Below are 10,426 nucleotides of genomic sequence, written 5' to 3'. Positions count from 1 at the left end.
TGTGTGTGTGTGTGTGTGTGTGTGTGTGTGTGTGTGTGTGTGTGTGTATTGCCCAGACATTCAACTGGTTAGGTTCAGGTTAGATTTTGGGATGTTTTTTATTTTTTGGTTGGTTTTTTTTTTCCACCCAGAAGATGTTCTGGAGGCACTGAGATCATAATTTCACTAATAAATGGCATCCATATGTTCATTTTTACTTTCTTAAAAAATACTTCGGGGGCAGCTAGGTGGTGCAGTGGATAGAGCTCCAGCCTTGGAGTCAGGAGGATCTGAGTTCAAATTTAACCTCAGACACTTGACATTTACTGGCTGTGTGACTCTGGGCAAGTTACTTAACCCTAATTGCCTCATCAAAAGAAAAAAAGCAAAAAATAAAATAAAATAAAATAACTCAGGCCAGAGTAACCCATCTTACACAAGCCTCTAACCATTTTTGACTCCCTGTGGTCTTTTGGACCCTAAACTGTATTTTCAATCATGACATCACAGAGTGGGAGATGCTGGAAAATGTTTTGCTGAAGCAATTCAGGATGAGGCTTCAGAAATCCTGAAAGAGTTGGGATGAGACTGAGAGACCTCAGAGAAGTCCTTTCACTTTGTGTTTTTCTTATTTGTTTTGATATTTTTGGCTTCAAATGTTCCATATGCTCAGCAATAAATGATACTTCTCCTCTCCTCTCCAGGCCTGCTTCTTTTTCCAAAAAAAAAAAAAAAAAATGAAAGGTTGGTAGATGACATGAGATTCTTAGCTCTAAAACAGAGGTGAGGAACATGTAGCCTCCAGGCCACACGTGGCCCTCTGGGTCCTCAAGTGCAGCCCTTTGACTGAATCCAAACTTCACAGAACAAATCCCCTTAATAAAAGGATTTGTTCTGTAAAACTTGGACTCAATCAAAAGGCGCACTCAAGGACTTAGAAGGCCACATATGGCCTCCAGACCCCAGGTTCCCTGCTCCTGTTAGGATCTCCACAGTTCTTACCGATTCATGTATAGGGAACTAATTGGCACAGTGCATAGAACACCTGACCTCAAGTCAGAAAGACCTGAGTTCTAATCCTGCCTTGAAATTTAATAGTTGTATAACCCTGAGCAAATCACTTGTACTTTCCTACCCTGTAAAGTAGGGATAATAATAGCACCTACTTCAGGTGAGAGCATATATAAAGCACTCTGCAAACCTTAAAGCCTATGTAAATGATAGCTGTTAAAATTATTATGTAATTTGTTCATTCAATTAAGTTCAATTCAATCATTCAATCAACAAACATTCACTAAATATCACTATGTAACAGCTGTAGTGGATGGAAGGCTGAGCTTGGGAGTCAGGAAGGCCTGATTTTGAATCCTGTGACAGACACTTAATCTTTCTCTACCTTAGTTTCTTCATCTATAAGATTCACAGAGCACATGTCATTTTGAGTTTAAAATGTCATCTAGTCTGGTTGTCTAGTTTGAGATGTCCAAGAAGCAGCTGGTGATATATAGCTCAAGAGACAGGTTAGACTGGATACAAATCTGAGAATTATATGCATCTAAATAAAATAATAATAATAATAATACTATTGCTAGCATTTACATAGCACTTTAAGTCTTGCAAAGGGCTTTACAAATATTATCTAATTTTATCCTCACAACAACCCTGAGAGATAGCTACAAATATTACCCAGATAAGGAAACTGAGGCAGACACGGGTCAAATGACTTGGCCAGAGTCACACCCTGAGTCCACCAGTTGTATCAGGAGATGGGGAACACGTTTCCTCAAGAAGAGGACCAGTATTTATTAAGATACCTACTACCTGTCCAGGAGAGGGCCAAGCACCGAGGGCTGGAGGCATTAAAAGAAAAAGCAAGAGATGATTCCTCGGGAAGTGGTTAGTATCAGCATGTTTAAGAGGAAAAAATTGGCTGTGTGACCCTAGGCAAGTCACTTAACCCTGGTTGCCTCGACAAAAAAAGAAGAAGAAAAAGGAAAGAATTAGAATCTATTTGTTTGAAATTATGAAATGTGCACCCACCCCCCACAAAACACATGCATACACAGAAGCCTTTATTGACAAAACAAAAGTATTTTCAATACAGAAGCAAGGAAAAGGAAAACTCTTTGAGCTGGGTCCTGGAACTCCTTCCTCTGGGACCTTCCCCCATTGCTCCTTCCAGTCTGGACCAATCTCCTTGACGTGACTCATCTTTCCATCACTACCCCTTCTACCCATCACATCCCCTTTTGCTCTCTGGCTCCTCCAGAGCTGGGAGCATGGGAGGAGCTCCCGACCAGCCCTGATTATAAAGGGAACACTTTGGTGGGGTGCCAGTGGAAACTGATGTCACAGGGAAAGTGAGGAAACCAGACAGACAGGTTTGCAGTGTTTTCCCCTGAACTTAATTATTTTATTTTGACTGGGTAGAATCCCAGGAGGGTGCTCAGGGTGGAGAAGGGATTAGATCTAGAACATGCCATAGGAGGATTAATTGGAAAGAGCTGACTGTGGAAAAGAGCAGGCTGGGAGCTGATCTACCCTGGTCCTTCCAATACACATCAAAGATAAGGCCAAATCTTTTTTTTTTTTTTCCGGAATGGAAAGCTTTTGAATTTTATTTTTATTTTTATTATTAATTTATTTTGATGTATCAACAATCACTTCCATATGCTTTTGAGTTTAAAATTTTTCTCCCCCTTCCTCCCCACCACCCTCCCCAAGATGGTGCACAATCTGATATAGGTTATTCATATACATTCCTATTAAACATATTTTCAGATTAGTGATGTTGTAAGTAAGAATTAGAACCAATAGGAGGAACCACCAGAAAGAAGAAACAAAACTTAACAGAAGAAAAAAAAATAGCCAATAGTATGCTTTGATCTGCTTTCAAATTCCATATTCTTTCTTTGGATGTGGATAACATTTTCCATCACGAGGCCTTTGGAGATGTCTTAGATCCTTGTATTGCTGAGAAGGGTTGAGTTTATCAATATTAGTCATCACACAACGTGGCAGTTATTGTGTATAACGTTCTCCTGGTTCTGCTCTCTTCACTCAGCAGCAAACCATACAGGTCTTTCCAGGTTTTTCTGACATCAGCCTGCTCATCATTTCTTATAGCACAATAGTATTCCATTACATTCATATACCACAACTTGTTCAGCCATTCCCCAATTGATGGGCATCCTCCCAGAAAGTTCAAATCTTGCCCAAAAGTCATAAAAGAAGTTAGTGAGAGAGCTAGCAATATTAGTCCAGTCTCTTGACTTTGATATCACATGGCCTCCCTGGGATATTGCCTAAAACGGACCTCACTGTATTTCCCTGCAAAGTCCTTCCCTCTTCCCAATTTCCCTGTTGCTGCAGAGGGCCCAGTCATCCAGGCTCATAACCCTGGTGTCATCCACGACTCGTCACCCTCCACTCTACTCACATGGCCTGTCTTTTCTACCTTCACTGCATCCCTCCTTTACATTCCTTTCTCTCCGTCGTGCAGCCAGAACCCTAGCCTGGTTTACTGCAATGACCTCCTAAACTGCCTCCCTGCCTCCAGTCTCTGCCCTTTCCATACCATCTTTCATTCAACTACCAAAGGGATTTTCCCTATTTGCAGGTTCTGAACATCTCCCCTTTACTCTAACTGCTGTGACTCCCTATTATCTCTCGGACCAAATATAAAGCCCTCAGTTTGGTTATTAAAGCCCTTCCCAAGTTGCTCCCTTCCTACCTTTTCAGTCTTGGGATACTTTACTCTTCCTCTCCACAAATCTTGCGATCCATCCACATTTACCATTTTGCTCTTCCTTCCTTAGGACACCCCATCTCTCCACTCCAGGCATTTTCTCCAGCTGTCCCCCACGTTTCAAATGTTCTCTTTCTTCACGCCTGCCTCTGGTCTTCTCTGGTGTCCAGACCTAGCTCAGATCTTACCTTCTGAAAGAGAATTTTCCCATTATCCCTCCCCTGTCCCCTCATTTATTGTCTATAGTTGTTAGAATATCAGTATAATGTCTTCCCCATTCAGATGTGAACTCCTTGAAGGCCGAGTTTATCTGTTGTTGGGGTTTTTTTGGGGGGGCGTGTTTTCAGGGTTTTTTTTTTTTTTTTGCCTTTTCTTGTAAGTGGAGGGCTTAGCTCGGTGCCTGGCCCTCGGTAAACACTTAAATGCTTGAGGATGGATTAAACTGGAGAAATAGAGAAAATTAAACCAATTTTCATAATGAAAATTCCTGGGTGGAGTATTTTTTGATACTTTCTTCTCCTATCATCAAGGGCAGGGACCTGCTTTTGGCTTTCTTTGTATCCCCAGGGCCTGACACACAGTGGGTACTTTAATAAATGTTGACTTCCATCGGTTTACATTTGGAGGTGAGACTGTATTTGAATGTGATCATATAATTCCACATTTAATATTTTAGAAGGGAATATATTGCCATTTTCTCGTAAAGTTCTCCCACCCTACAGAACCCCAGAGTTTCAGAGAACACTATTTGGTTAACACTGGTGTTGGGATGAGCAGCTAAGCCCTTTTTTGGAGACTGCTGGCACCTTGAAGGAATCTGGGTGGTTCCAGGTGAGTCACCTGTGGACTCAGAGCAGCCTCCCATCATTACTGTTGCTACCTCTCCCCTGCCCCTGGGGGAAGTCCAAGACCATTTCTCACAAAGCAGAGCAACTTTGCTGGTCCTCCCGATTTACTCGCAGGGGAAGGATGCAAATGTGATTCCTCAGGAAACAATGAGAGAGATAGATGCACTCATCTGTGAATCACAGTTGTGTTTACCCTGGGCTATGGCCCTCTTCCAGTCTACCATTCATGCCCAAAATTCCAAAGAGGTGGAGAGAATGGAAAGGATGGGGAGTCCTGAAACCTGAGTTTGAATCCCAGCTCTGACCCTTACTAGTTGTGTGACCCTGGGGAAAGTCAGTTAGCTAACCCTCAGTCTCTATGCCTCAGTTTCTCTCTCTGTAAGCCTAGAAGACTGGACTCCCTACCTCCCAGGGTGGCTGGCGTGAGGAAAGGATTTTGAAAACTTTCGAGTGCTAGGAAATGCTATTGAAATAGCTGTTATTGTTATTCATTCATTCATGACATAATAATAGCTAGCATTTATACAGCTCTTTAAGGTTTGCAAAAACAATATGCCTGCTCCCCCTCCCCCCACGCCCAAGCTGATCACCTGAAATCTCATCGCCAGAAGAATCACTCAGGTTTGGGTATTCTCCACCTTCTCCACTCACCTGGGCTGCTTCTCCCCTGCTAGGAGGGCCCACGATCTTCCTGTTAACTCCATTCTCCACCAGCAGCTCTGCTTGGCTGCCACTCCACAAAATGACCTGGGCCCTGGAGGGTACCCCCGGCCTCTGACCCCCTTTTCAGCTTCCTGCTCCATGTCCTCTTCCCCCATTGGATTGTAAGTTCTTTGCAGGGACTGTCTCTTTTTCTTATTTGTAACCCCAGGGCTTAGCAGTGTTTGACACAGTATTGTTATACTGTTATTGTTATATACAATATAACAATAAATGTTTATTGACTTGCACTATATTATATTGTTATGAAACATTATATAATATTAATTATAATATATATTATATTGTTCCCATTTTACAGATAAGGAAACTGAGGCACAAAGAGGTTAAGTGACTTGCCTAGGGTCACATAGCCAGTAAGTGTTTGAGGTTAGATTTGAATTCGACTCTTCCTGACTCTAAGGCCACACATTTCTCCACTTAGCAGCCCCTTTGTTATTTATGAGGCTAGTATAGGAAGAGTCCTGGACTAGGCCCCCACCTTCTTGGAGAATGGAACCCTGACTAAATCCTACATAAGCAGGCAGCAGGGTATCATGGAAAGGGGGAAAGAGCCCTAGATTGGAGTTCAAATCCTGACTCCTCCTAACTCCAAGTTGCTTGGAAACAATGAGAAAAATGCATTTCAGTTGCGAATTTACAACTACAAATTCCAAAAGTGTAAAGTGTCTGTAACTCAATAAGGGTAGTATTTTATAACAATCGTTTATTAATACAAACAGATTATAAACTGCAGTTTCACAGAGAATTATAAATATGTTTTGCCCTTGTCAGTCCCTTTTCCGTCCCCCCTAGTCCTGAGCCTTCCCTTAGGATGGACCTTCCATTGCATCTTCCTGGCACTCCCATAGTTAGTTACTTGCATATTGCTTCTCTTATTAGAATGCTAGCTTCTTGAGGCCAGGGCCCAGGTTTTGTGTTTTTGCCTTAAGTCGTAGCCCCAACACACAGCACAGTTCCTGACACATTTTGTTGTTGTTCAATCTCATCTCTGAGACCCCATTTGAGGTTTTCTTGGCAAAGATAATGGAGCAGTTTGCCATTTCCATTTCTAGCTCATTTTACAGGTGAGGAAACTAAGGCAAATTGGGTGAATGACTTGTCCAGGGTCACACAGCTAGAATGTGTCTAAGGTTGGATTTGAACTCAGGAAGATGCGTCTGCCTGACTCTAGGTAAGGCGCTACATCCACTGCACCACCTAGCTGCCAGTAAGCACTTAAGAAATCCTTGTTGACCGACTGTTTTTAGTCAAAAGTCTCCTCTGATAACAAATTAATTAATGATGTTAAGGGCTGTTAAGGGACCCCCTGAACTTGTCCCTTTGAGTTGCCACATTTTCCAGAAACACTAGACCAGAGTGGGGCCCTGGGGCCTCCAGCCACACTTGAGGACCTAGATGGCCACATGTGACCTCGAGGCCCCAGTTTCCCACCCCTGCACTAGACCCAGAGCATGCCAGAGGCATGCGCAACCAGACCAACCTACTTCCAGAAAACACAGAAGCGGGCTGGTTTGTTGTTGTTGGGTTTTTTTTGTTTGGTTGATTTTTTTTTTAGAGGAATCAATAAAACTGCTATGTTAGCCAACTTCTGGGGACATGCCTGGGCAGCAAGCTGATCTCTGAGATGCTTTAGACGTTAAATAATTAACTAATACCTTTCTGATGATATTGGATAAACACTAAGTGCCTTCACAGTGCTTTCTTAAGAGCTTATATTCCATAAAAAAAATAATTAGGTATACCTTCTTGGCAGTTGGGTCAACAAGTGGGGCCACTGAGGCTGGAGCGCCATTGCTGCAGGGGAATGACTATCCATAATGACAGGGCAATTAGCCCTGTACTAGCCTGGGGACACGTGCAGAGAAGGTGTCTCCCATCTACATCTCTAGCTCCACCCCTCTGGGCCTCAGTTTCTTCACCTGTAATAATGGGCATGTCTACAGCGCTGGGTTTGCAAAACATCTTTTTTTAGACTGTATCGCATTCAGGGACAGGTATTATTCTCCATTTTACAGAGGAGGAAAATTAGGGCTCTGAGCTAGAATGGGTCTTGCCCATAATCACACACCTAGTAAGTGTTAGGAGGCATTTAAACTAAAGTCTTCTGGGCTTTGGGTCCATCATGCTCTGCCAGGGGTTCTTAACATGGGGTCAGTGAATTTGTTTATAAATATTTTTGATAACTGTTATTTCAGTATGATGGGTTTTCTTTGTAACTCTATGTACTTTATTTCACGCATTAAAAATATCACTGACAAAGCTGGTGGTGCAGTAATAGAGCATTAGACCAGGAGTCAGGAAGACCAGGGTTATTCAGAATAATAATAATGCCTACCTTGCTACAGGGATCAGATGAGATATTTGTAAAGCTCTTGCAGGCCTTAAAGGGCTGCATTGTCGTTTAGTGTTTTCAGTCGTGCCTGACTCTTTGTTACCCAATTTGGGGATTTCTTGGTAAAGATATGGGAGTGGTTCGCCATTTCCTTCAGCTCATTTTACAGATGAAGAAACCGAGGCAAATAGGGTTAAGTGACTTGCCCTGGGTCACACAGCTAGTGTTTGAGGGCAGATCTGAACCTAGGTCTTCCTGACTCCAGGCTATATAACTGCTAGCTATAACTAGAAGGGATCCACAGGCTAGTTGCCCAGTAGAAAGAGCACTGGGTCTGGAATCAGGAAGACCTGGGTTAAAATCTAGCCTTCAACACTTACTGGCTGTGTGATCTTGAGCAAATCATTTCACCAGTTTGCCTTTGTTTCCTCATCTGTAAAATAGGGATGATAATAATAATAATAGTAGTACCTCCCAGGAATGTTGTGAGGATCAAATGAGATATTTATAAAAAGTGCTAAGCACAGTTCCCGGGACACAGTAGGTGTTATATCAATGCTTATTCCTCTTCCTTCCTTTGCTCTTTATGCTACATTCTGCTTTCCTTATGAACTAACATTTATCACCTCCCCCCCCAGCCCTGTATAATCTAATTCAGGCTCTGACATTAACTAGCTTTCTGTGATCTTAAGCACATGTTTATTTTCTCATCTGTAAAACGGGTATAATGATACCTACCACATCTATCTCACAGGGTTATTCATGAAGATAGATGAAATAATATTCAAACATTCTGAAAAAAGTTAAAAGCCCAACTTAATTCTAGGGTGGCATCTCCCCCCACCCCTGCCCCCGGGGTTGTTACAAAGGACCAGGTCTTTTTATATGACTAGACTGGGGCCAAATAGGCTGACTTCAGAAGAGCAGACTTCTAGAAGGAAGATGATCAGAGTCTGGGAGTCCCTGGGATGAGTGTCCCAAAAGGCTGCATGGCCCCAGGGCCGACTTCCCACTCTGCTGACAGGGTACAAATCAGGCCAGCCAGTCTTGAACCAAGACCAGGCCAACCGAACAAGCTAGCAGGTACCAGGTGAAGTTCAGTGGGATGCTGCCTGGGGAGGCAGGTAAGATGGTCTTGTGGAAGGATACCTGGATTTGGAGGGAGTAGATATAGGTATATGTCCCAATTCCAACCCCTTATAGAGCGCTAGGCCTGGAGTCAGGCAGACTCATCTTTCTGAGTTCAACTCTGGCCTCAGACACTTAGCAACTCATTTCACCCTGTCTGCCTCAGTTTCCTCATCTATAAAATGAGCCAGAGAAGGAAATGCCACCCCAGTCCAGTATCTTGCCAAGAAAAGTCTTCCAGCAAAGAGCTGGACACAACTGAGAAATGACTAACAACAAAGGCAATATATGTTATTAAAAATAACCTCTCTGAGCCTCAGTTTCCCTACCTGTAAAGTGGGGATAATAATGCTTGAACTATCCACCTCAGAGTGTTTAATGCTCTGGAGGTACTCTGTAAACCTTCTGGGAATTTTTGACCGGACCTGCCTGCAATTTCTTTCTAGAAAATCATTTTAACCATATCTTCTGTTGTTACTTCCTCTACATTTCCCAGTGTATCCCTGTCCCCACCTGGAATCAGACAGCCAGTCATCCCTTAAGCACAGAGAATCAGAGTAGGTGTCTGTATCTCTTTTTTGGGGCCAACGTCCACCCATCCTCATTTCAATTGTTTGGTTGGCATCTGGTGGGTTGGTGTCTGGCTGAAGTCATTGAGTATTTGGTTTTCCTGGTTCTGCTTTCTTCCCGTGGCTCATGTAAGTCGTTCCATGATTCTGTCATAGTTGTCATTTCATATAGTCCACTAATATTCCATTACACTCATGTATCACAACTTTTGTGGCCATCACTCAATAAATGGACTTTGCTTCCACTTCTTTTTTGCTACCACAAAAAAGTGCTGCTACAAACATTTTGAGGCCTCTTGGTCACTGACCTCCTCGGAATGTATACCTAGCAGCAGAATCTCTGGGTCAAAGAGTATGGACCTTTTTTGTCACTTTCTTTGCATAATAATTGCTTTCCAGAATAATCAGACCAATTCGAAGCTCCACCAACAAGGTATTAGCAATTTCCACCATCCCTCCTATGTAGACTATTTCCATCTTTTGTCATCTTTGCTAGTCTGCTGAGTGTGAGATGAAACTTCAGGGTTCTTTTGATTCACAATTATGATTAATGATTTGGAGAGTTTTTCCATATGGTTGTTAAACATTTGCAGTTTTTTTCTCCAGAAGTTCATACTCCTTGACGACTTATCTACTGAGGAATGATTTTGGGGACCAAGATTCCACTGGTGTAGGGATGTCCCAGTGATAAAACACTCTCTGCCAATGCAAGTCAGCACCTGCTCTGAAGTATAAGAATCCAGGAGAGTTAACTGGGGAACTGGGAGGTAGAAATGATTCTTGCTGGGTCTGAGCATATGTCAGAGGAAGTCTTCCTGACTCCAAGATTGACTCTCTACCTACTGTACCATGCTACCTCTCTTGGAAAGCTTAAAGGTCCATAAAACTTAAGCTAATTAATTACTTCAACAAGCGTTTATTAAGTGCCAACAATGGGCAGAGGTCTCTTTCAGGACTGATCATGGCTCTGTGTGATCATACATATTCAGTTCAGAGACACTGATTAAGTTCCTACTGCAGGCCAGGCGGTTGGAAGCCAAAGAGGAGGGGAAAGAGAGAGAGAGAGAGAGAGAGAGAGAGAGAGAGAGAGAGAGAGAGA

Source organism: Vombatus ursinus, unplaced genomic scaffold (genome assembly GCF_900497805.2).
Source record: "Vombatus ursinus unplaced genomic scaffold, bare-nosed wombat genome assembly UNPS02001287.1, whole genome shotgun sequence".
Taxonomy (NCBI): Eukaryota; Metazoa; Chordata; class Mammalia; order Diprotodontia; family Vombatidae; genus Vombatus; species Vombatus ursinus.
This window is presented reverse-complemented; position numbering follows the sequence as displayed.